Source organism: Manis javanica, chromosome 6, assembly GCF_040802235.1.
Source record: "Manis javanica isolate MJ-LG chromosome 6, MJ_LKY, whole genome shotgun sequence".
Classification (NCBI taxonomy): domain Eukaryota; kingdom Metazoa; phylum Chordata; class Mammalia; order Pholidota; family Manidae; genus Manis; species Manis javanica.
This window is the reverse complement of record NC_133161.1, coordinates 97,860,158-97,885,482: the sequence shown is the minus strand read 5'-3', so window position 1 is coordinate 97,885,482 and position 25,325 is coordinate 97,860,158. Positions and strand designations below refer to the sequence as shown.

The 25,325-nt window shown below is 40.4% G+C and overlaps 1 long non-coding RNA gene across 1 annotated transcript in view; it reads left to right on the top strand.

Annotated features, from left to right (window-relative positions):
* The window catches only part of LOC140850102 (uncharacterized), a 42,194-nt gene extending 17,180 nt beyond the window's left edge, over window positions 1-25,014 (top strand). Inside the window, exons 3-4 of the long non-coding RNA XR_012132856.1 lie at window positions 23,051-23,128; window positions 24,765-25,014. This is a non-coding gene — a long non-coding RNA (uncharacterized lncRNA). The remainder of the gene's footprint in view (window positions 1-23,050; window positions 23,129-24,764) is intronic.
* The last annotated feature ends 311 nt before the right edge of the window (window positions 25,015-25,325 follow it).

Below are 25,325 nucleotides of genomic sequence, written 5' to 3'. Positions count from 1 at the left end.
TCCATATGAATTTTAGAACTATTTGCTCCAATTCATTGAAGAATGCTGTATTTTGATAGGGATTGCATTGAATCTGTAGATTGGTTTGGGTAGGATTGCCATTTTGACAATATAATTCTTCCTAGTCAAGAGCATGGGATGAATTTCCATTTATTAGTGTCCTGTTTTTAATTTCTCTTAAGAATGTCCCGTAGTTTTCAAGGTACAGGTCTTTCACTTCCTTGGTTAGGTTTATTCCTAAGTATTTTATTCTTTTTGATGCAATTGTGAATGGAATTGTTTTCTTGATTTCCCTTTCTGCTAGTTCATCATTAGTGTATAGGAATACAACAGATTTCTGTGTATTAATTTTGTATCCCACAACTTTGCTGAATTCACATATTAGATCTACTAGTTTTAGAGTAGAGTCTTTAGGATTTTTTATGTACAGTATCATGTAATCTGCAAACAAGGACAGTTTGATTTCTTCCTTGCCTATCTGTATGCCTTTTATTTCTTTGTGTTATGTGATTGCCATGGCTAGGACCTCCAGAACTATGTTGAATAAAAGTGGGGAGAGTGGGCATCCTTGTCTTGTTCCCGATCTTAAAGGAATAGCTTTCAGCTTCTCACTGTTAAGTATAATGTTCACTGTGGGTTTGTTACATATGGCCATTATTATGTTGAGGTACTTGCCCTCTACACCCATTTTGTTGAGAGTTTTTATCAAGAATGGATGCTGAATTTTGTCAAGTGTTTTTTCAGCATCTATGGAGATGATCATTTGGTTTTTGTCCTTTTTGTTGATGTGGTGGATGATGTTGATGGATTTTTTAATGTTGTACCATCCTTGCATCCCTGGGATGAATCCCACTTGATCATGATGGATGATCTTTTTTATGTATTTTTAAATTTGGTTTGCTAATATTTTGTTGAGTAGTTTTGCATCTATGTTCGTCAGGGATATTGGTTGCTAATTTTCTTTCTTTGTGGTGTCTTTGCCTGGTTTTGGTATTAGAGTGATGTTGGCATCATAGAAAGAGTTTGAGAGTATTCCCTCTTCTTCTTTTGGAAAACTCTAAGGAGGATGGGTATTGGGTCTTCACTAAATGTTTGATAAAATTCAGCAGTGAAACCATCTTGTCCAGGGGTTTTGTTCTTAGGTAGTTTTTTGATTACCAGTTCGGTTTTGTTGCTGGTAATTGGTCTATTCAGATTTTCTGTTTCTACCTGGGTCAGCCTTGGAAGGTTGTATTTTTCTAGAAATTTGTCCATTCCTTCTAGGTTATCCAGTTTGTTACCATATAATTTTTCATAGTATTCTCTCATAATTCTTTGTATTTCAGTGGTGTCTGCAGTGATTTTTCATTTCTCATTTCTGATTCTAATGTGTATAGACTCTCTTATTTTCTTGATCAGTCTGGCTATGGGTTTATCTATTTTGTTTATTTTCTTGAAGAACCAGCTTCTCCTTTTGTTAATTCTTTCTATTATTTTATTCTTCTCAGTTTTATTTATTTCTGCTTTAATCTTTATAATGTTCCTCCTTCTACTGACTTTGGGCCTCATTTGTTCTTCCTTTTCTAGTTACATTAATTGTGAGTTTAGACTGTTCATTTGCAATTGTTCCTCTTTCCTGAGGTAGGCCTGCATTGCAATATATTTCCCTCTTAGCACGGCCTTCGCTGCATAACACAGATTTTGCATTGTTGAATTATTGTTGTCATCTGTCTCCATATATTGCTTGATCTCTGTTTTTATTTGGCCATTGATCCATTGATTATTTAGGAGCATGTTATTTAGCCTCCATGTGTTTGTGGGCTTTTTCATTTTCTTTGTGTAATTTATTTCTAGTTTCATACCTTTGTGATCTGAGAAGCTGGTTGGTACAATTTCAATCTTTTTGAACTTACTGAGGTTCTTAAAAATGTTCCATGTGCACTTGAGAAGAATGCGTATCCTGTTGCTTTTGGATGGAGTGTTCTGTAAATGTCCAATTAGGTCCATCTGTTCTAATACGTTGTTCAGTGCCTCTGTCTCTTTACTTATTTTCTCTCTGGTTGATCTGTCCTTTGGAGTGAGTGGTGTGTTGAAGTCTCCCAAAATGAATGCATTGCATTCTATTTCCCCCTTTAATTCTGTTAGTATTTATTTCACATATGTAGATGCTCCTGTGTTGGGTGCATAGATATTCATAATGGTTATAGCCTCTTGTTGGACTGATCCCTTTATCATTATGTAATGTCTTTCCTTCTCTTGTTACTTTCTTTGTTTGGAAGTCTATTTTGTCTGATACAAGTACTGCAACTCCTGCTTTTTTCTCTCTGTTAGTTGCATGAAATATCTTTTTCCATCCCTTTACTTTCAGTCTTTATATGTCTTTGTGTTTGAAGTGAGTCTCTTGTAGGCAGCATATAGATGGGTCTTATTTTTTTATCCATTCAGTGACTCTATGTCTTTTGATTAGTTCATTCAGACCATTTACCTTTAGGGTGATTATCAATAGGTATGTACTTATTGTCATTTCAGGCTCTAGATTCGTGGTTACCAAAGGTTCAAGGGTAATTTCCTTATTATTTAACAGTCTAATTTAACTCACTTTGTGTGCTATTACAAACACAACCTAAAAGTTCTCTCTTTTTTTTTCCTTCTTTTCCTTCCTCCTCCATTCTTTGTATGTTATAAATCATATTCTGTACTCTTTGTCTATCCCTTGGGTGACACCTGTTTAGCCTTTGGATTACTTCCATCTATAGCAGTCCCTCCAAAATGCACTGTAGAGGTGGTTTGTGGGAGGTAAATTCTCTCAACTTTTTCTTATCTGAAAATTGTTTAATCCCTCCTTCAAATTTAAACAATAACCTTGCCAGGTATAGTATTCTTGGTTCAAGGCCCTTCTGCTTCATTGCATTAAATATGTCTTGCCATTCCCTTCTGGCCTGTAAGGTTTCTGTTGAGAAGTCTGATGATAGCCTGATAGGTTTTCCTTTATATGTGATCTTTTTTTCTCTCTCTATAGCTGCTTTTAAAATTCTGTTTTTTCCTTGATCTTTGCCATTTTAATTATTCTATGTTTTGATATTGTCTTCCTTGGGTCCCTTGTTTTGGGAGATCTGTGCACCTCCATGGCTTGAGATTCTATCTCCTTCCCCAGATTGGGGAAGTTTTCAGCAATTACCTCCTCAATGACACTTTCTACCCCTTTTTCTCTCTTCTTCTTCTTCTGGTACCCCTATAATGTGAATATTGTTCTGTTCAGATTCATCACACAATTCTCTCAATATTCTTTCATTCTTAGAGATTCTTTTTTCTCTTTGTGCCTCAGCTTCTTTGTATTCCTCTTCTCTAATTTCTATTCCATTCACTGTCTCTTCTACTACATCTAATCTGCTTTTAAATCCCTCCATTGTATGTTTCATTTCAGATATGGAATTTCTCAATGATTGAATCTCCAGCTTAAATTCATTCCTGAGTTCTTGAATATTTTTCTGTACCTCCATAAGTATGTTTATGATTTTTATTTTGAACTCCCTTTCAGTCAGATTGGTGAGTTCAGTTTCATTTGGCCCTTTTTCTGGGGTTTGTGAGATTCTGATCTGAACCATGTTCTTTTGACTTTTCATATTTCTGTGTGGTGCCCACTAGTGCCCAGAAGCTCCAGTCTCTGGGGCAGCTCAGCCCCTAGAGTGAGTTAGGGGTTTGTAGGGGATCAGAGCTGGTGCCTGGGGGGAGGAAAGATCTGTTTACTGATTCCCGTCTGCCGTGCCTGTCTCCTATGTCAGAGCCAGTGGGCCGAGCACACAGGTGTAAGCCTCTGTGCTTTGCATCTCTACCTGTTGTAGGTGGGGCTTCCCTCTGGCTGGCCTGATGCCAGCACAGTGACTGCAAGTTTGTGAACTGGTGTTGGCAGGCTAGGCAGAAGACACTGCCTAATTTTTAAGGTGTGCTAGATAGAATTCCTCTGAGGTTTTTCAGGTGGAAAGGTCTGTGATTATTTTTGTAATGGAAAAGTTGGCTCAATCATTTTTACTGTTTTCTGTTTTTAAAGAAAACATTTCTACTTTATAACTCACTGATTTGTGTCCTTCTTAACCTTCCAATCTCTTCTCTTGGGCTTATTGCACTATTTGTATCTGAAAGTCCTTCAATAAAATTCCCAATCAATTTGTATATGTTTTCCACTTTAACATTAATTGATATATTTAATGATATGGACTTTCTTCTTAATACTGTTATAGTTCTTAATATCTACATGGAGTATTTTCTTTTTCTATATTGTTCAAAGTAGGTTTGGACTCCAAGGGGAGATTTAAAGATAGTTTTGCTTTTTATCAGTGGTATTTTAAAATTCTAAATAGTATGGTTTTGGTTTAAACCCTTTATCAATTTGTGGTTGTATTGCACTCTGGTCAGAGAACATGGTAGTATTTCCACTATGGTTTGTGGAATTTATTGACCAGATATGTGGTCTATTATCACAATTTCCATGGGCAGTTGAAAAGAAAGTGTATTTTCTATTTTATCACTGCAGAAATTAATACATTAATTAGACTTGCCCTGATAATGTATTCATTAATCCTTACGTCCCTTATTTTTGTCCACCTTATCTCTCATTAAACTTGAGTCTCCTACTGCATTCTTCCTCATTCTGATTTTTTAAAGAAGGTTGGCTTGTCACTTCCCAACACACAAGCAACTTTACTCCCCTCACCTCACTTTGGTCCTGCCTTGTTGTGTGTAGTGACCTTCAGCGTGTGCTGCCTTGTCTTGGGTAAAGTTCAAGGTCACCACTTCATCCACTTGAGCAGTGCTATCTCTGATGAATGACCTTCCACTACCATTTATTTCTCAGGTCATTTTCCTCCCTTTTTCCTGGATAAGGTATAGGTTCTCTGGGTCTTTCTGCCACACACATCCTGTTGTCTGAGAACAGTTCTATGTCCACTTCCAATCTGCATATCCTTTACTATTTTCATCTCACAGCCCTATTGTTCTCAGTGTGATGCTTCATAGAAGCAGAGGGGACAGACATCACTTCCTTATCCCCAGTTTCACAGACAACATGCTCCTTCCCTCACCAGTGTGTTAGTTGTACTTCCCTCACCAGTGTGTTAGTTGTAGGGGAGTCTATGTGTAGACCCTTTGTTAAGTTGTGAAAGTTCCCTTCTTTGAAAGGTGTTTTTTTTTCAGAATTCCTACTACACATTTTTACATTTGTCAAATCCATTTTCTATGTTTGTTGCAATTATGCTTTGTCTTATTTGTTCTATTAATTCAATGATAAACTGATTTAGGGATACAGAACCAGCCTTGCATTCTAGAAATAAACAGTAGGATTATGATGTGTTACCCTTTTCCTTATCTGAGTGCTTTAATTGTACATGTTTATGTTTGTGAGAAAACTTAAGATCTTCACAAATTTCAAGTATACAATATGATTAGTCACATTGGTGTACATCAGACCCCAGAACTTATAACTGAAATTTTATACCTTGAACATCATCTCCCCAGAACCCTATTTGCCCAAGTCCCTGGTTACCACCATTCCACTGCCATTTCTATGAATTTGGCTCTTAGATTCCACCTGTAAGTGAAAGTCATGCAGTATTTCCCTTTCTGCATGGGGCTTATTTCACTTAGCATGATATCCTCCAGGTTCACCCATGTCCTTGTGAATGGCAGGTTTCCTTCTTTTTAAGGCTGACTAATATTCCTTCTTATGTGCACACCACATCTTTATCCATTCATCTGTCAACAGACACTCATCTTGGCTATTGAGACTAATGCTGCAGTGAACATGGAGTTACCAATGTCTCTTTCAGATACTGATTTCTGGGTTAGCCTTTTTAACAAAACTGCATTTGCTAACATTGTGTTAGGGATTTTGCATCTGTGTTAGTGAGAGAGGCTGGTCTGTAGTTTTGTTTGTTGTTGTTCTTTGTAACATCTTTATCTGGTCTTGGTGTTAGGGCAGTTCTGGCCTGATAAAGTCAGGTAGGAAGCGCTCCCTCTTCTCTATTTTTGGGGAGAGTTTGTGTATTTTCTTTCTTACTCTAGCATTTGGTAAATTTCACCAGTTAAACAATCTGGACCTAATGTTTCCTTTCTTGACATGTTTTTAACTACTATTCAATTACTTTAATAGATGGAAGGACAGACAGAGTATCTATTCTTGCTTGAATTGCTTTTGGTAGTTTGAGTCTTTCAAGGAATCAGCCCCTATCATGGAAGTTATCAAGTTTATGGCATGTGGGTCAGTAGTGATGACCCATTTCATTCCTGATGCTGGGAACTCACATATACTCTTTTTTCTTGGTTATCCTGGGTAGAGGTTTATCATCTTTAATGATCTGTGTTAAGAACCTGTTTTTATTTTTGTTGATTTTCTTGTTTTCAATTTCAGTGATTTAGCTCTAATTTCTATAATTTTCTTTTGTCTGCTTGCTGTAGATTCAATTTACTCTTCCTCCTCTAGTTTCCCAAAGTGGATACTTAGGTTATCAATCTATGTATTTCTGCTTTTCTAACATATGCATGTAATACAATACTTTTCCCTCTAAGAACTGTATTAGCTGCATTCCTCAAATTTTGATAAGTTGTGTTTTTATTTTCATTTAGTTATAAGTATTTTCAATTTCTTTTAAGACTTCTTTGATTCAAGAGTTATTTTCAAGAATGTTGTTTAATCTCCAAATAGGAAATTTCCATCTAGCTTTGTTATTAGTTTCTAGTTTAATTTCTGTTGTGTTCTGAGAACATGCATTGTATACTTTCTATTCCTTAAATTTGCTAAGTCATGTTTGAAGATGCAGAATATGGTCCATCTTGGAGTGTGCTCTGTGTGTGCTTGAGAATAATGTCTATTCTCTTCTTCCATGGAGTGTTTGAAGTGCTCTCTAAATGTTAATTCTCGTGCAGAATTTAGATAGAGCCTTGCTGATATTTTTGAATAAATGCACACATCTTTAGATCTTTATTCACCTTTGAGTTATTCCTGGTGAGGTTTCTGCACTGGGGGTAGTGGATCAGTACTTCAGACCAGCAGATATGCTTTCTAGTTCAAAGTTAATTTCTTGGTCACTGAGCTCTATTCCTTTGTGTCACAGTGAGGTCTTGCAGAAAGACTCAGAAGCCAACTTGGAAGCTTCTGTCAGAGTTGAGACAATTTGAGCACCAATAAGAATAAACACCGACATTGACTGAAATAGATCAAGTATGTTTCAGTCCGTGCAATCTTAATGATTCTTTTGACAGCAAATCCTTGTTTGTCACTTTTGGATGATATGAGGTAGACAACTCATTATTTAAAAATTAAAACATAAAGGGGAAAAATCAGTTTATCTTGCTTTTCCCAAAGGAATTTATCTCAGGGTAATGAAACTGATAAAGGTACTTTGGAATATTTTAGCTAGGAGAGAGTAAGAAACAATAGGGGGATATCATCACCTTGCAGTCTTCTGAAATAAGAGATGCATGTGGTGATCTTCCCCGCTGCTCACTTCAGGAGAGGAGACACCACCTGATGGCTGCTCCTGAGACCATGCTGCAAGAGTCTCTCACAAAATTGAATTTGAATCTGATAAAGCCTCTGCACTTAACTTCCAGTGTGCAAGAAGTACAGGGGCAAAGGGTGCATGTCAGATTACACAGGGAGATGCAGGCAGTGAAATCCAGAGTGAGAAATTAACAGGACAAACAGTCTGGTTTCCTTAACAAATAAATTGCAAAAAAAGTTTAAGAAGAAAAAGGAAGAAGGAAGGAAAAAAGGGGAGGAGAAAGGAAAGAGAAATAACCCTGCAAATGTGTGTCAACTAGTTGTAACATATATGTGAGCTCTTATCTCTTATCTTATCCAAAGCATATTCAGAAATACATACGGATGAAATAATATGTGAGATGGCTGAAACAATCCAATGGTGGGGAAAGTGAGTAACAAAGTTGGCCCTAAGTTGATGGTTGCTGAAGAAAAACCCAGAAAGGAGGATCGTTTTAGCCTTCTCTGTGTGTGTGTGTGTGTGTGTGTGTCTGGGTGCATTTGACATTTTCTATAAAGAGTAGCTTGAGTTTAGCCCATGGGCAGCTGGTTAGTCAGCCTGGGCTTGTCTCCCTAGGCAGCTGTAACCATGATTCCTTGTGCAGAACTGTTAGGAAGAGAAAACACAAGCATCTATGGAAGCTGTGTGCTCACTTACAGTAACAAACGTAACCAGCTGCACAATGATTATCCACACAGGATAAATCACTTGTGTTGCAGACAGTCACAATAATTACGGAAAAAGAACAAAAAGTCACTGGCTCAAAGTGTGGCCTTTTGGTTCATTCAGAAACCAGAGGAAAATCCACGACACTAAGCTTTGTGGGCAAGAGGTCAGAGTCTTTCTCTTAGAATCTCTTTGTTTTTGTTTTTTTAATTTTTTGTGCTTTGTTTTGTTTGCTTTAACTTTGGATTTTTTTTGCCTCTATTTTCTAGAGAGGAAAACTGAGACAAAATGTTGTTTTTGTTGAGATTTTTGTTCACTTTGCTGTGTTTCAGTGCTTTTGTTTACTGCCATCTTTTCTACACTGTTAACACTTAAAATGCTAGATCACACTTAGTGTGAGGAGTTTAGAAATGTCATAGAAAACAGTGATATGCATGTTTCTATGAATATCAATCAATTAAGCAGTAAGCTTTTGGGGATAGAGTCTGTGAGCTATCAGACATTGTTCTGAGCCAGAAAAATGATGCTATGTCCATTTATCTCCACTGCAAATTTTTGCCCACCTTGTCCATGAGATCTGAATCTCAAAAAAATCAAGTAAAATGCCCTAAGTTGTTATTGGGATATAAGTTATAATATGATAAGGCATAGTTTATTTTAAAATCCATATATACATATTAACATTTTTACTGATTTTTTCACATGTTTATATTCTAACTTTAAAAAAGGATTTGGAGAAAAAAATGAAAGAGTGAGTTTTGGGGACAAGGTTCTGAAGCAAAGGACTGCATGGGCATGAAATCTGCTTCCACTTAAGGCTTTACTACATCACCATAACAATAAAATAGAACAATGTTCTCTGTTGCTTTCATGTGGACATAACCAAATAAACATTTGAAGGGATATGAGGACAAATTGTGGGATTCAGACACACGAATGAGCATCAGGCTGCACTGAGGTTCGAGGGAAACTTGGTTTAAGAAGAACCCATGGAGCAAATCTGGGCAAAAAGTACTAGTTTGGCTCAGGAAATACTAGAAACCTTTGAATTAAAACCAGATCTGGTTTGCGGGAGGCCAACCTGTACAGCCTGGTGATCCCTCAGAGGATGGGCAGTGCGCTCCTAGCTGCTTTTCACCAGCAGCAAATGTGCTGGGTGTCACCCCCACGAAGAGGTCATTATAAAGCCCACAGCTTCAGTTCAGGAACTCTCCCTCCCTCCCTATCAGACCTCTTGTTCCAAAGGAACCCCATGCAAAGGCACATCTGGGGATGCACCTGACAGCAGAGAGCACCTGACAGTGTCCCCCTCCCATCAAACCTCCAGGTGCTCGCCACCCCGGCCCGTAGCTCAGTGGCAACTTCTGGAGGGACCTGGCGCCATAGCCACTCCACACACTTGCTCCAGGGGTCCAGACCCACACAAACTCTGAGATGACACACAGTTTTACTTCGAAATTGTTAAGTTTGGGTGTAATTCACAGCAGCCATAGAACTAATACAGATTACGAGAGACAGGGAGCAATTATGGGAAAGTTCAGAAAGTTATTGCTGGTGACTCAGCAGTTACCCTACAACTAACTAGATGTCCACCTGGTTGTGACAACATGTTTGTGTCATGGCAACAGGTTGAAAGACACAGCACCGCACAAAGAGCAGCAGCAGGGAGCACAGTGCAGATTCGCAAGTCAGGGTGGCAGCGGGGTAACTGATCCAGACTGTGCCATCAAATCCATTCGCTATTTAAGTGAGGAGTTTTCCACACCATGCAGTGTAAGAAAAATCATAAAACTCTTCCAACCATTCTCCACTGAGAGATTCTTCTTTGCAGAAGACAATACTCAAGGATGATAAAAACAAATATAAAACCACAGGTCGTTTTGGACAGTAAGACACACTGTGCAGTATTATGAAAAAAAAGCCCAAGAGTTTTCAAAGCCCAATACGTGAATAAAGCTGTTTTGTGGCAGCTGAAGCTCAGTTGCTCATATAACAAGGAATATTTGAAGTTGTCAGCAGCATGCTCAAGTGCTTTCAGCTTGCTGTCTATATGAAGTGGAAAAGGACAGCTCTTCTGCTGTGAAAAATAGCTCTTTTGGACAATCACTAATGTGCTTCAACAAAAGCAATCCACAAAGAGATGCGAGTGTCGTTATGAAACACCTCATGGGAGATGGGAGATGGATGCAGCGACTGAAGCAGCAGAAGCAATACTGACTTCAGCAACAAAACCAAAACCAGGGCAGGCCAGTGAGAATGCAAATGAGCTCATAAGGAGCAATATGCACCCAAAGGCCTGACCAGAAGATGGTTTTTTGGACAATTCCACTGGCAGACATTCGACCAACAAAAACTGAAAGAAGTGTTTCCATGTCTGGACCATTGGTCATGAAACAAAGATGAGGGCTTTTGGATAAGGTCACGTCTGCTTTGTGCTTTTTAACCTTTAATGATGACAAATGCTGACATTAAATATCTGTGGTACTGTCATTCAATTTTTTAATGATTTTTATTTGGCATGTATTTTGTATTAATGTTCCCTTCTGATTGTTTGTTCTATCCAATGATGATCTCATGTGGAGATCATGCTTATATAGTGTTAAAGCACATGATCATGTCACAACTAGTTCATAATTGTAATTAACCATGCATTGCACTATTGTATCTTTTTGTTTCACAGAAAATCTCTGAAACTTTTAGCTTAACTATATCACAAAACACTTTATTATTTGACCACTCATTATTTAAAAATGGGAAATAGAGTGCTATGGAAGATACAGGGGGATTTATCATTTCAATCTTCCAAGAATTCACAGGACCCATTCCACAATCCAAAGATTAACATTTGTTGGGAATTGGGGGGCATTTAGTAGGGTTGCCAGGGCGGGCAAACCAATACAGAGCAGAGAAAAGAAGAAAGCCCAGCAAAGCTGTAAGCCCACAGGACCAAAGGGATTCAGGAAACAGGGTGTGGGCATCTGCAGGAGGAGAAGCATGGTCATATCCCAGGGGTGGGGGTGGTGTGAATGCAGGGGGTACCTTAGCCAAATCTGTGACGTGTACAGGTTTATGTTACTATCATCTGCCTCTATCCAGCAGTGACTGCTAGCCATCAAACTGGCAAGCAGTCCAGGACTGGCAGAGACAGCCCAAGGTTTGTTCCACCAAATTCAACCCAATTGCCTTCCTTGGCCCACCTGCGTGCCGGACGCATGCCGGGAGGTGAGCACACAGAAGTGACAATGCCATCCAGGCTCCCAAAAGAGAGCCTTACTGTCCATGTGGCCGTCCAATCTTCCCTGAAGAACAGGACACCAGGCTTCACCTTACCCCTGGGTGTTTAGGGCTTTTGGACAGAGCAATCCCACCACACTGTGTCTACAATAACTTCCAAAGCAAGTGGACCGCACCAGCATACGGCAGTGTGCAGAAGACCACATCCAGTGTCCCTAAACGGTTCAGGTGGGCCCTCCTCCTAGGAAAGGACACCATTTGAAAGTGACGTGCAGATTTAAATCAAGGTGCTAGGACAAAGGTTAGTTCCAGAGCAGGGGTCCCCAGGGCCTGGACAGAGGGAGTGGTTCTCTGGCTTCCACTCATGTGGCTGACGGAACCCTGGGGCCCCGGACACTGCTCCCTATTCATTTCATACCCTGCTCATCCTCTCCCCACCCCGACACACCACACCTCATACTCCAGGGCCTTTGCATGCTTAGTACCTCTCCTCACAAGCGCCTTCTCATCCTCAGGCTGTGTGGAAAGGCCTGCTCCCTGGAGCCCTCTGGCCCCTCCCAAGAGCCCCTCCAACAGGCCCTGTGTGCTCTGTGGCAGGGACTTCCTGCTGTAAGTCCACCGCCCTTCATTGTGAGCTTGCAGGCTTGGCCCCCATCCAGCCTGGCACCTCTCTGGACCAAACTCCAGGCTCTATTCCAACATCTAGGTCAGCGTACAACAGATGTCAGGACACATTGATTAATGCACACTTTCTTGTCAGCCAGGAAGTGGTGGCCTGAGGTCACATCTTCTGATATAAATGACCATATTCCACTTACTCTCAGCAAGTCTTCGCCTGCCCTCCGAGCCTGGGTCCTTCAGGGCAGAGGGAGCATCTTGCTAGCTAGTGTGGGGTCCCTCTGAAAGTCCACTGGGTAGGCTTCATGTCTGCAGCAACATCTGACACACAGGACCTGCTTCAGTCTGCCAGGGCAGCCACAGGTACCACAAGGCCAGGCAGCTCAAAGCACAGACACTGGTCCCTCCTGGTCATGGCCCTGGATGGCCAGGGTCACAGTGTGGAGGGGCGGGTCCCCCTGAGGCCTCTCCTGGGCATATAGATGCCCTCCTCCTGTGGCCTCACATAGCAGTCCCTCTGTGCATCTGTGTCCTCATCTCTTGTCTTCTTTTTTTTTTAGTTTTTTAAAATTTTGGTATGGTTAATATACAATCACTTCAACAACACTATGGTCCCTAGACTCTCCCTATTATCAAGTCTCCCCCACATACCCCATTACAGTCACTGTCCATCAGTGTAGTAAGATGCTATAAAATCATTGCTTGTCTTCTCTGTATATACTGCCTTTCCCGAGTCCCTCCTGCTACATTATGTGCACTATTTGTAATGCCCCTTTTTCCCCCTTATCCTGACTTTCACACCCATCCTCCCCAGTCCCTTTCCCTTTGGTAACTGTTAGTCCATTCTTGGGTTCTGGGAGTCTGCTGCTGTTTTGTTCCTTCAGTTTTTTCTTTGTTCTTATGCTCCACAGATGGGTGAAATCATTTGGTACTTGTCTTTCTCTGTCTGACTTATTTCATTGAGCGTAATACCTTCTAGCTCCATCCATGTTGTTGCAAATGGAAGGATTTGTTTTCTTCTCATGGCTGAGTAATAATACTCCATTGTGTATATGTACCACATCTTCTTTATCCATTCATCTACTGATGGACACTGAGGTTGCTTCCATTTCTTGGCTATTGTAAATAGTGCTGTGATAAACATAGCAGTGCATATGTCTTTTTCAAACTGGGCTCCTGCATTCTTAGGGTAAATTCCTAGAAGTGGAATTCCTGGGTCAAATGGTATTCCTATTTTGAGTTTTTTGAGGAACTTCCATACTGCTTTCCATAATGATTGAACTAGTTTACGTTCCCACCAGCAGTGTAGGAGGGTTCCTCTTTCTCCACAACCTTGCCAACATTTGTTGTTGTTTGTCTTTTGGATGGTGACGATCCTTACTGGTGTGAGGTGATATCTCATTGTGGTTTTAATTTGAATTTCTCTTATGACTAGCAATGTGGAGCATCTTTTCATGTGTCTGTTGGTCATCTGAATTTATTCTTTAGAGAACTGTCTATTCAGCTCCTCTGCCCACTTTTTAATTGGATTATTTGCTTTTTGTTTGTTGAGGTGTGTGAGCACTTTATATATTTTAGATGTCAACCCTTTATCGGACCTGTCATTTATGAATATATTCTCCCATACTGTAGGATAATTTTCTGTTCTATTGATGCTGTCCTTTCCTGTACAGAAGCTTTTCAGCTTGATATAGTCCCACTTGTTCATTTTTGCTTTTGTTTCCCTTGCCCAGGGAGATATGTTCATGAAGAAGTCACTCATGTTTATGTCCATGAGATTTTTGCCTATGTATTTTTCTAAGAGTTTTATGGTTTCATGACTTACATTCAGGTCTTTGATCCATTTTGAATTTACATTTGTGTATGGGGTTAGACAGTGATTCAGTTTCATTCTCTTACATGCAGCTGTCCAGTATTGCCAGCACCATCTGTTGAAGAGACTGTCATTTCCCCATTGTATGACCATGGCTCCTTTATCGTATATTAATTGACCATATATGTTTGGGTTAATGTTTGGAGTCTCTATTCTGTTCCACTGGTCTGTGGCTCTGTTCCTGTGCCAGTACCAAATTGTCTTGATTACTGTGGCTTTGTAGTAAAGCTTGAAGTTGGGGACTGAGATCCCCCCCACTTTATTCTTCCTTCTCAGGATTGCTTTGGCTATTCAGGGTCTTTGGCAGTTCCATATGAATTTTTTAACTATTTGTTCCAGGTCATTGAAGAATGCTGTTGGTAATTTGATAGGGATTGCATTGAATTTATATATTGCTTTGGGCAGGATGGCCATTTTGACGATATTAATTCTTCATAGCCAGGAGCATGGGATGAGTTTCCATTTGTTAGTGACCTCTTTAATTTCTCTTAAGAATGTCTTGTAGTTTTCAGGATATAGGTCTTTCACTTCCTTGGTTAGGTTTATTCCTAGGTATTTTATTCTTTTTGATGCTATTCTGAATGGAATTGTTTTCCTGATTTCTCTTTCTATTGGCTCATTGTTAGTGTATAGGAAAGCTACAGATTTCTGTGTGTTAATTTTGTATCCTGCAACTTTGCTGAATTCCGATATTAGTTCTAGTAGTTTTGCACTGGAGTCTTTAGGGTTTTTTATGTACAATATCATGTCATCTGCAAATAGTGACAGTTTGACTTCTTTACCAATCTGGATTCCTTGTATTTCTTTGTTTTGTCTGATTGCCATGGCTAGGACCTCCAGTACTACATTGAATAACAGTGGGGAGAGTGGGCATCCCTGTCTTGTTCCCGATCTCAGGGGAAAAGCTTTCAGCCTCTCGCTGTTCAGTATGATGTTAGCTATGGGTTTATCATATATGGCCTTTATTATGTTGAGGTACTTGCCCTCTATTCCCATTTTGCTGAGAGTTTTTATCACGAATGGATGTTGAATTTTGTCAAATGCTTTTTCAGCATCTATGGAGATGATCATGTGGTTTTTGTCTTTCTTTTTGTTGATGTGGTGGATGATGTTCATGGATTTTCAAATGTTGTACCATCCTTGCATCCCTGGGATGAATCCCAGTTGGTTGTGGTGTATGATCCTTTTGATATGCTGTTGAATTCAGTTTGCTAGTATTTTATTGAGTATTTTTGCATCTACATTCATCAGGGATATTGGCCTGTAGTTTTCTTTTTTGGTGGGGTCTTTGCCTGGTTTTGGTATTAGGGTGATGTTGGCTTCATAGAATGAGTTTGGGAGTATTCCCTCCTCTTCTATTTTTTGGAAAACTTTAAGGAGAATGGGTATTATGTCTTCTCTGTATGTCTGATAAAATTCTGAGGTAAATCCATCTGGCCCAGGGGTTTTGTTCTTGGGTAGTTTTTTGATTACTGCTTCAGTTTTGTTGCTGGTGATTGGTCTGTTTAGATTTTCTGTTTCTTTCTGGGTCAGTCTTGGAAGGTTGTACTTTTCTAGGAAGTTGTCCATTTCTCCTAGATTTTCCAGCTTGTTAGCATATAGGTTTTCATAGTAGTCTCTAATAATTCTTTGTATTTCTGTGGGGTCTGTCATGATTTTTCCTTTCTCATTTCTGATTCTGTTGATATGTGTTGATTCTCTTTTTCTCTTGGTAAGTCTGGCTAGAGGCTTATCTACTTTGTTTATTTTCTCGAAGAACCAGCTCTTGGTTTCTCTGATTTTTTTCTATTGTTTCATTCTTCTCAATTTTATTTATTTCTTCTCTGATCTTTATTATCTCCCTCCTTCTGCTGACCTTAGGCCTCATTTGTTCTTCTTTTTCTAATTTCAATAATTGTGACATTAGACGATTCATTTGGAATTGTTTTTCCTTCTTTAAATATGCCTGGATTGCTATATACTTTCCTCTAAAGACTGCTTTCGCTGTGTCCCACAGAAGTTGGGGCTTTGTGTTATTGTTGCCATTTGTTTCCATATATTGCTGGATCTCCATTTTAATTTGGTCATTGATCCATTGATTATTTAGGAGCATGTTGTTAAGCCTCCATGTGTTTGTGAGCCTTTTTGCTTTCTTTGTATGATTTATTTCTAGTTTTATACCTTTGTGGTCTGAAAAGTTGGTTGGTAGATTTCAATCTTTTTGAATTTACTGAGGCTCTTTTTGTGGCCTAGTATGTGGTCTATTCTGGAGAATGTTACATGTGTACTTGAGAAGAATGTGTATGCTGTTGATTTTGGATGTAGAGTCCATAGATGTGTATTAGATCCATCTGTTCTAGTGTGTTGTTCAGTGCCTCTGTGTCCTTACTTATTTTCTGTCTGGTGGATCTGTCCTTTGGAGTGAGTGGTGTGTTGAAGTCTCCCAAAATGAATGCATTGCATTCTATTTCCTCCTTTAGTTCTATTAGTATTTGTTTCACATATGTTGGTGTTCCTGTATTGGGTGCATATATGTTTATAATGGTTATATCCTCTTGTTGGACTGAGCCCTTTATCATTATGTAATGTCCTTCTTTATCTCTTGTTACTTTCTTTGTTTTGAAGTCTATTTTGTCTGATACTACTATGGCAACACGTGCTTGTTTCTCCCTGTTGTTTGCATGAAATATCTTTTTCCATTCCTTGACTTTTAATCTGTACATGTCTTTGGGTTTGAGGTGTCTCTTGTAAGCAGCATATAGATGGGTCTTGCTTTTTTATCCCTGCTATTACTCTGTGTCTTTTGATTGGTGCATTCAGTCCATTTACATTTAGGGTGATTATTGAAAGATATGTACTTATTGCCATTGCAGACTTTAAGTTTGTGGTTGCCAAATGTTCAAGGTTTGTTTCTTTACTACCTTACTGTCTAACTTAAGTCACTTATTGAGCTATTATAAACACTGTCTGATGATTCTTTATTTCTCTGCCTTCTTATTCCTCCTCCTCCATTCTTCATATATTGGGTGTTTTGTTCTGTGCTCTTTTTAGGAGTGCTCCCCTCCAGAGCAGTCCCTCTAAAATACCCTATAGAGGTGGTTTGTGGGAGGCAAATTCCTTTTGCTTGTCTGGGAATTGTTCAATCCCTCCTTTATATTTAAATGATAATCGTGCTGGATACAGTATCCTTGGTTCAAGGCACTTCTGTTTCATTGCATTAAATATATCATGCCATTCTCTTCTGGCCTGTAAGGTTTCTGTTGAGAAGTCTGATGATAGCCTGATGGGTTTTCCTTCGTAGGTGACTTTTTTCCTCCCTCTAGCTGCCTTTAAATCTCTGCCCTTGTCCTTGATCTTTGCCATTTTAATTATTATGTGTCTTGGTGTTGTCCTCTTTGGGTCCCTTCTGTTGGAATTCTGTGTGCTTCCGTGGTCTGAGCAACTATTTCCACCCCCAGTTTGGGGAAGTTTTCAGCAATTATTTCTTCAAAGACACTTTCTATCTCTTTTTTTCTCTCTTCTTCTTCTGGTACCCCTATAATGTGGATATTGTTCCTTTTGGATTCATCACACAGTTCTCTTAATATTGTTTCATTCCTGAAGATCCTTTTATCTCTCTCTGCATCAGCTTCTATGCATTCCTGTTCTCTGGTTTCTATTCCATTAATGACCTCTTGCATCCCATCCATTCTGCTTTTTAGTCCTTGCAGAGTGTTTTATTTCTGTAGTCTCCCTCTGTACTGGCTCCTTTAGCTCTTGCATATTTCTCTGCAGATCCATCAGCATGTTTATGATTTTTATTTTGAATCCATTTTAAGGGAGACAGGTTAGGTCTGTCTCTGCAGATCCTCTTTCATGGGTTGTCTGGACTATTTTGGACTGGACTAAATTTTTCTGCCTTTTCATTGTGATAGTGGTGGCTGTAGGCAGGTTGTGGGTGTGTCAGCTGGGAGAGGAAAGTCCTTTCCTGCTTCCTGGATGCCTTGCCCTTTTTGCTGCCTATGTCAGTTACCTGCACTCCTGGAGCAGCCACAGGGTTAGTCCCCTAAGCTGCTGTGGGTGGGGTCTCTGTCAGAACAGCGCGGAGCCCTGAGGTGAGTGGCGGTCATGCCAGGTGCGCTATTCTGTGATAGTGGCGCCCCTGCTGGGCAGCTGTGTGCCAGCAGCTGCCTTTGGGTCTGGCCCAGGAGGCTGTGCATTGGGCTGGGATTCCAATCAGCTGCTGGGAGCATGGCTGCTCCCTCTGGCACTGCTGCAGGTGTATGCGGGCCTCTTCCGGGCCCCTCTGGCACTGCGGCCACTGGCACATGTCCTGGGCCACTCAGTCACCACTGTGGCAGGCTCTCACGGGCCACTCCCAGTCCCCTCTGGCACTGTTACCCCCAGCACGTGCTGCTGCTCTCCCACTACTGGGCCGGTGTGTCAGGGTCCGCGCCAGTTGGGGGAATGACTGACAGGCTGCTTTGTGCCATGAGGGGCTTCAGAGCTTCACTGCTGCCCAGGGATTTAGGGCACCTAAACTTTCCCAAGATTCCCAGCTGCTAGCTAAGTGTGCCAGGATGACTTTGTCCAGCTGTGAGTTCCCTGTCTCTTTAAGACTTGCAAAAAGCACTCACTTTTCTTTTGTCTCAGGGGTGCCAGTTGCGGGGACCTGCCCACAGGTTTTGCTTTTCCATTTCTCTAATATCCAACACCCCATACACCTTGTGTCTGCACTCCGGGTGTGGATTTCTAGAGCTGGTTTTCTAGCAGTCCAGGGCTTTCACTCCCTCCCCGTTCTGACTCCTTTCTTCCTGCCAGGTTCTGGGGTAGGGGGCATTCAGGTCCCGCCTGGCTGTGGCTTGTATTTTACCCCCTTCATGTGATGTTGAGTTCTCACAGATGTAGATGTATGCTGGCTGTTGTACTGCATCCACTGGTGTCTCTTTTAGGAATAGTTGTATTTATTGTATTTTCATAAATATATATGTTTTGGGGAGGAGATTTCCACTGAACTACTCATGCTACCATCTTGGCTCCACCGTACATTTCTTAATCTCTGTTTTTATTTGTTCATTGATCCATTGATTATGTAGGAGCATGTTATTAAGCCTCTATGTATTTGTGGGCTTCTTCATTTTCCTTGTGTAATTTTTCTAGTTTCATACCTTTGTGGTCTGAGAAGCTGGTTGGTACAATTTTAATCTTTTTGAACTTACTGAGGTTCTTTTTGTGGCTGAGTATATGATCTATTCTTGAAAATGTTCCATGCACATTTGAGAAGAATGTGTATCCTTTACTTTTGGATGGAGTGTTCTGTAGATGTCCATTTGGTCCATCTGTTCTAATATGTTGTTCAGTGTCTCTGTGTCCTTAGTTATTTTCGGTCTGGTTGCTCTGTCCTTTGGAGTGAGTGGTGTGTTGAAGTCTCCTAAAATGAATGCATTTCCCTCTTTAATTCTGTTAGTATTTGTTTCACATATGTAGGTGATCCTGTGTTGGGTGCATAAATATTTATAATAGTTATATCCTCTTGTTTGATCCCTTTATCAATATGTAATGTCCTTCTTTTTCTCTTGTTACTTTCTTTGTTTTGAAGTCTATTTTGTCTGATACAAGTACTGCAACTCCTGTTTTTTTTCTCCCTATTGTTTGCATGAAATATCTTTTTCCATCCCTTTACTTTCAGTCTGTGTATATCTTTGGGTTTGGAGTGAGTCTCTTGTAGGCAGTTTATAGATGGGTCTTGTTTTTTTATCCATTCTGTGACTCTGTGTCTTTTGATTAATGCATTCAGACCATTTACATTTTGGGTGATTAACAGTAGGTATGTACTTATTGCCGTTGCAGGCTTTAGATTCATGGTTACCAAAAGGTTCAAGGCTAATTCCCTTACTATCTAAGAGCCTAATTTAACTCAGTTCGTGTGCTATTACAAACACAACCTAAAGGTTCCTTTTTTTTTCCCTCCTTTAACTTCCCCCTCCATTCTTTGTATGTTATGAATCATATTCTGTACTCTTTGTCTATCCCTTGGGTGACATCTATTTAGCCTTAGGAACACTTCCATCTATAGGAGTCCCTCCAAAATGCACTGTAGAAGTGGTTTGTGGGAGGTAAATTCTCTCAGCTTTTGCTTCTCTGAAAATTGTTTAATCCCTCCTTCAAATTTAAATGATAACCTTGCCAATTGGTTCAAGGCCCTTCTGCTTCATTGCATTAAATATATCTTGCCATTCACTTCTGGTCTGTAAGGTTTCTGTTGAGAAGCCTGATGGGTTTTCCTTTGTATGTGATCGTTTTTTCTCTCTCTAGCTGATTTTAAAAGTCTGTCTTTATCCTTGATCTTTGCCATTTTAATTATTATATCTCTTGGTGTTGTCCTCCTTGGGTCCCTTGTTTTGGGAGGTCTGTGCACCTCCATTGCTTGAGAGACTATCTCCTTCCCCAGATTGGGGAAGTTTTCAGCAATCACCTCCTCAATGACCCTTCCTATTCCTTTTTCTCTCTATTCTTCTTCTGGTACCCCTATAACGTGAATATTGTTCCATTTGGATTGTTCACACAGTTCTCTCAATATTCTTTTATTCTTAGAGATTCTTTTTTCTCTCTGTGCCTCAGCTTCTTTGTATTCCTCTTCTCTAATTTCTATTCCATTTACCATCTCTTCTACTACATCTAATCTGCTTTTAAATCCCTCCATTGTATGTTTCATTTCTGATATGGAATTTCTTAATGATTGAATCTCCAACTTAAATTCATTCCTGGGTTCTTGAATATTTTTCTGTACATCCATAAGCATGTTTATGATTTTTATTTTGAACTCTCTTTCAAGATGATTGGTAAGTTCAATTTCATTTGGCCCTTTTTCTGGAGTTTGTGAGATTTTGGTTTGGACCATGTTCTTTTGGTATTTCATAGTTCTGTGTGATGGCCACTAGTGCCCAGAAGCTCCAGTCTCTGGAGCCGCTCAGCCCCTAGAGTGAGGTTGGCAGTCATAGGGGAGCAGAGCTGGTGCCTGGGGTGGGGAAAGACCTGTTTCCTGATTCCTGTCTGCCATGCCTGTCTCCAGTGTCAGAGCCAGTGGGCCAAGCACACAGGTGTAAGCCTCTGTGCTTTGTGTCTCTAGCTGTTGTAAGCAGGGCCTCCCTCTGGCTGGCCTGATGCCACACAGTGACTGCAGCTTTGCAAGCCGGTGCTGTCAGGCCAGGAGGAAGGCTCAGCAGGCTGCGTATCACAGTGGGGGTCTCGGAGCTGGGCAGCTAGTGGGATGGAGTACCTGAAGCTCCTCAAAGTTCCCAACCTACTGGGCAGAGTGTGCCCATACAATCTTGTCCACCTAACCCTTCCCCCACACAGCAAGCTCCATGCAAACCCCACCCCTTCAGCTGCTCTCTCGCTGCTAGGAAGCCTCTCAGACTGCCTGTCTTCCCTCTGACACAGAGTGGCTAGATGTATATCCCATCCTCCCAAACAGCCAGAATCTCAGTCTCTCAAGCTCTCCACCTGTCCCAGCTGCCCAACATTCAAAGCACCACACAATGTAGGTTTCTGCTCACAAAGCAGATCTCCCAGGCTAGGTGTTCAGCAGTCCCAGGCTTCCACCCTCTCCCTGATCCATTTCTCTTCCTCCTGCTGGTGAGCTGGTGTCGGGGAGGGGCTTGGGTCCCACTGATCAAGGCTCTCATATGCTACTCTGTTTCATGAGGTCTGCTCTGTTCGTAAAGTCTCTATGAAGTCTGGTTCAGCCTTCTTTCTTGTTGCTGTTTCAGGGTTAGTTGTATTAATTAAGTATACATTTGTACTATTTGTGGTTTGAGGAGGAGTTCTCCATCTCACCTCTCACACCACCATCTTGAATCTCCATCTCTTCTCTTCTTTTGACAATACCAGTCATACGGGATTTGGGCCACCTTATGACCCCATTTTACCTGAATCATCTCTAGAAAGACCCTTTGTCCAAATAATACCATATTCTGAGGTGCACACACTGGTTAGGCCTCCACATATGAACTCCAGATGGACATGACTTAGCCATAGCAGGACCCAAAGACATACTCACTGCAAGTTGAATATTGTTTCCTAAAATTTCAAATAAATGAGTTAGCATCATGGCTGACTATTCTATTGACTTGGCCATGGTGGTTTGGGACTAGTCTTCCAATGTTTCTCTGCCCTGAGTACCCTCTAAGTATGTCCAGACTCAATATGTGTCCCCAGAGCCAAGGGGTACATGGTTAGGTGACAGAACACACCCACCACAGAGGGGCCGCTGTCAGTTCAGCACACTCCATGCACTGAGGCTCATTGGGGGCTAGGGGCACATCACTGCTTCATTATCAGGTGGATTCAGGATAGGTCCTGTGGCTGCAGTCGACCTGCTACTTAAATGAGTGCAATCGGCCAAGTTACATCATGGCCCAATGATGTAAGACATCAGATACGAAAATGTGGCTACTTTTGTTCACTCACTCATGGGAGCCTCTGGTCCCATACCTCAAGCACCGCATTCCTGGGTGCACTCCAGAGTTGGGGTCCTCAAGGTGTACTCTGGGACTCTGGGGTTCATGATGAACCTTAAAGGCACCCAAGGAGTCAGGCTACTGTCACAGCAGTCCTGAGCTGTGCCTCTGTCGAGCTTTTCCCCTCAGAAGCATACAGACAGGTCTCCACAGGCCAGTGACATGTGACGTCATAAAAGGGGGAAACAAAACAGACGTAAGGCACTATCTTCCATTGAGCCATATGCTAATGAGTTCTGTGGAGAAGTGAGAGACATTCCCTTCACCCCTTCTTTTATAAAGTATATTCCTATTAAGAATATGTTATGTGTGTACATGTATTGGTTTTATTGTTAATTTTAATTAATAGTTCAAAACACATAATCCACATAAAACATAACATAGCTGTCTGATGTCCTCAACACTTTTTAAGAATACAGAAGGACACAGAGGCCTGTGTTCTCACGAGCTGGGCTCTGTGGGAGAACAGAGGCCGCCCTATTCATGGTTCAGGTTGCTCACAGCTTCTGAGGCAGCCAGTCTATCACCAAGCTGCTCCAACTTTATGGAGATCATTTTTCCTTTCTGTTGAGAACAAAATAAGACATGTTGTTCTCTCATTAAGTGTGTGGGAAGGATTGTGTTTAATGGCTTCTCTTCTGTTCAACATTTTTTCTACTTTCTAGTCGGAACATTCTGTCTCTTTACAGCAGAACATAAGCCTGGAGCAGGCTTTCTTCTCTCTCATGTCTTTCCCTGGAAAGGTAGGTATTATGCATGCATACCTAAATAATACTGAGATATATACTGGTGTGTACCTTTCATCTAATCTGAAAGTATTAATGGCATTTAAATTTTGGAAAAAGAGTGTGATTTGAGTCGGAAGTTTTAAATGCTAGGGACAAGTCTAAAGCACCTGTACAGTTTATATTTTCAAACACAAACAAGCCATGTCATGCATGGTTACCTGGGTGCTGAAATTCTGGATGCCTGTGTTCATAATTTTAAGAGAATATATTTTTATTTATAATGGAGTTAAATGTTTCCATGTGCAGAAAATAATGCCAGGGTTCCAATTTTCTGTACAGAAGCTTAAAAGTTGCATTAGTCAAGAATTTTCTAATTCCTCTGCCAACTTTTATTTGAATGCTTTTTTTTTTACCTCAGATGTTTGCCTTTTGAAAGCAAGGACTGGATTTTTTTATTACATATGTAGGCTCCACATTACTCAAGGGATGTTAGTAAAATTAATGAATATAAACACAGAAACTTTTAAGACAGAAATAACCCAGCAAAGACTGGCCCTGCACCATAAGTGCCATGTCACTCTAGTCATATGTGATCTCAATAAATTACAGGCCATGCTGGTTTCTATGACAACAATGAATATCAACTCAGCAAATTAGAGAGAGGAAGAACTTCCTTTGATTTATTAATAGCCATTTTAAAAATTACCAAATGTTTCCAATTATAAAGTAATGCCTCTTAAGATCAACTTCCAGAACGGAGGAGTGACGACATCAGTGAACTTACTCTTTTCACAAAAACAACAAGCACACAGCCAAACAAACAAAATTCACAATTCCACAATGCTGGTCAGTAAACAGTATTCAGAACAAGTTGAAAATCACCCATCTAAGAGAAATAATGAACCCTCAGCAGGATGACAGGGGCAACAATGCTTTAATTTGGGGCTGTAGTGATGAGGTAGCAAGAACCTCGCAGCACTGCAGACAACAGGTATGACTACTTGGGGAGCTTTGTGAAACATACCATCCCCAGATCACAATCAATGTTTTGTCTGAACTTGCAGCAGCCTGGAAAATCTACATTTTAGAACATGATGCTATTTGATTTGACTCAGAGCTCAGTTCAGCAGGGGTGGGAGACCTACTCACAGGGAATTACCAAAACAATTACTGCTTGCACCATCTCAACTGCCAAAGGCCATGATATCAGGTGGGGCAAACAAGGGCCCAACTAGGAATTTAAAAAGAAAATCATAGAAAACTAGATGATTGCAGCAAACTTTGAAAAGCTCCAATGTATTCCTGGACATCTAGGTTGTATGCCTGGCCAGTAACCAAATAGAAATTCTGGAGCTAAAAATTACAGCATCTGAAATGAGATATTTACTAAATGGTTTCAATAGTGAATTGAATAAGTGAAATGAAGGAATTGGCAAACATGAAGATAGGTCAGTTCAGATGATAAAATTCTCAGGAATAATGAGAAATGAACAGCAGAGACCTGAGGGATACCAGCAAGCAAATCATCATGTGCTTAATAGGAGTCCCAGGCAGAGATTGGGGGTGGGGGCAGGGGAGAAGCAAAAAAATATTTGCATAATTGCCAAAAACTTCCCACATTTAATGAAAACTATTAATCTACATATTCCAGAAGCTCAACAAAACACAAGCAGACTAAACTCAAAGAGATCTACACCTGTACATGTCATAGCCAGATTGACAAAAGTCAATGCCAAAGAGAACCTTCAAAACAGCGAGATGGCGGTGACTTGCCATGGACAAACGATCTTATTAGGATGAACAGCCAATTTCTCATCAGAAACGTGGAGGCCAGAAGTCGTCTTCAAAATGCAAGAAAAGACTACCAACCAAGAAATCTGTATCTGCGTAAACACACCTTTTAAAATAAATTATGCTTTCTACATGAACAAAAATATGAGAGAATGTGTTTTTATCACATATTGTCATGTAAGAGAATCTTTTAGACTGAAATAAAAGGACTATAAACAGTAACAAGAATATGCCAGAGAACAATAACTATTTTCTTCTGTTTTAAAAGACAACTGCATAAAGCAATAATATATAAACAGTGCAGATGGGTTTATTAAGATGTCATTTGTATGGTAATAACAGCACAAAACTCAAAAGATGAAACAGATACATATTGTAACAAAGTCTTGATATACTATTGGGATTAAGCTACTATTAACTT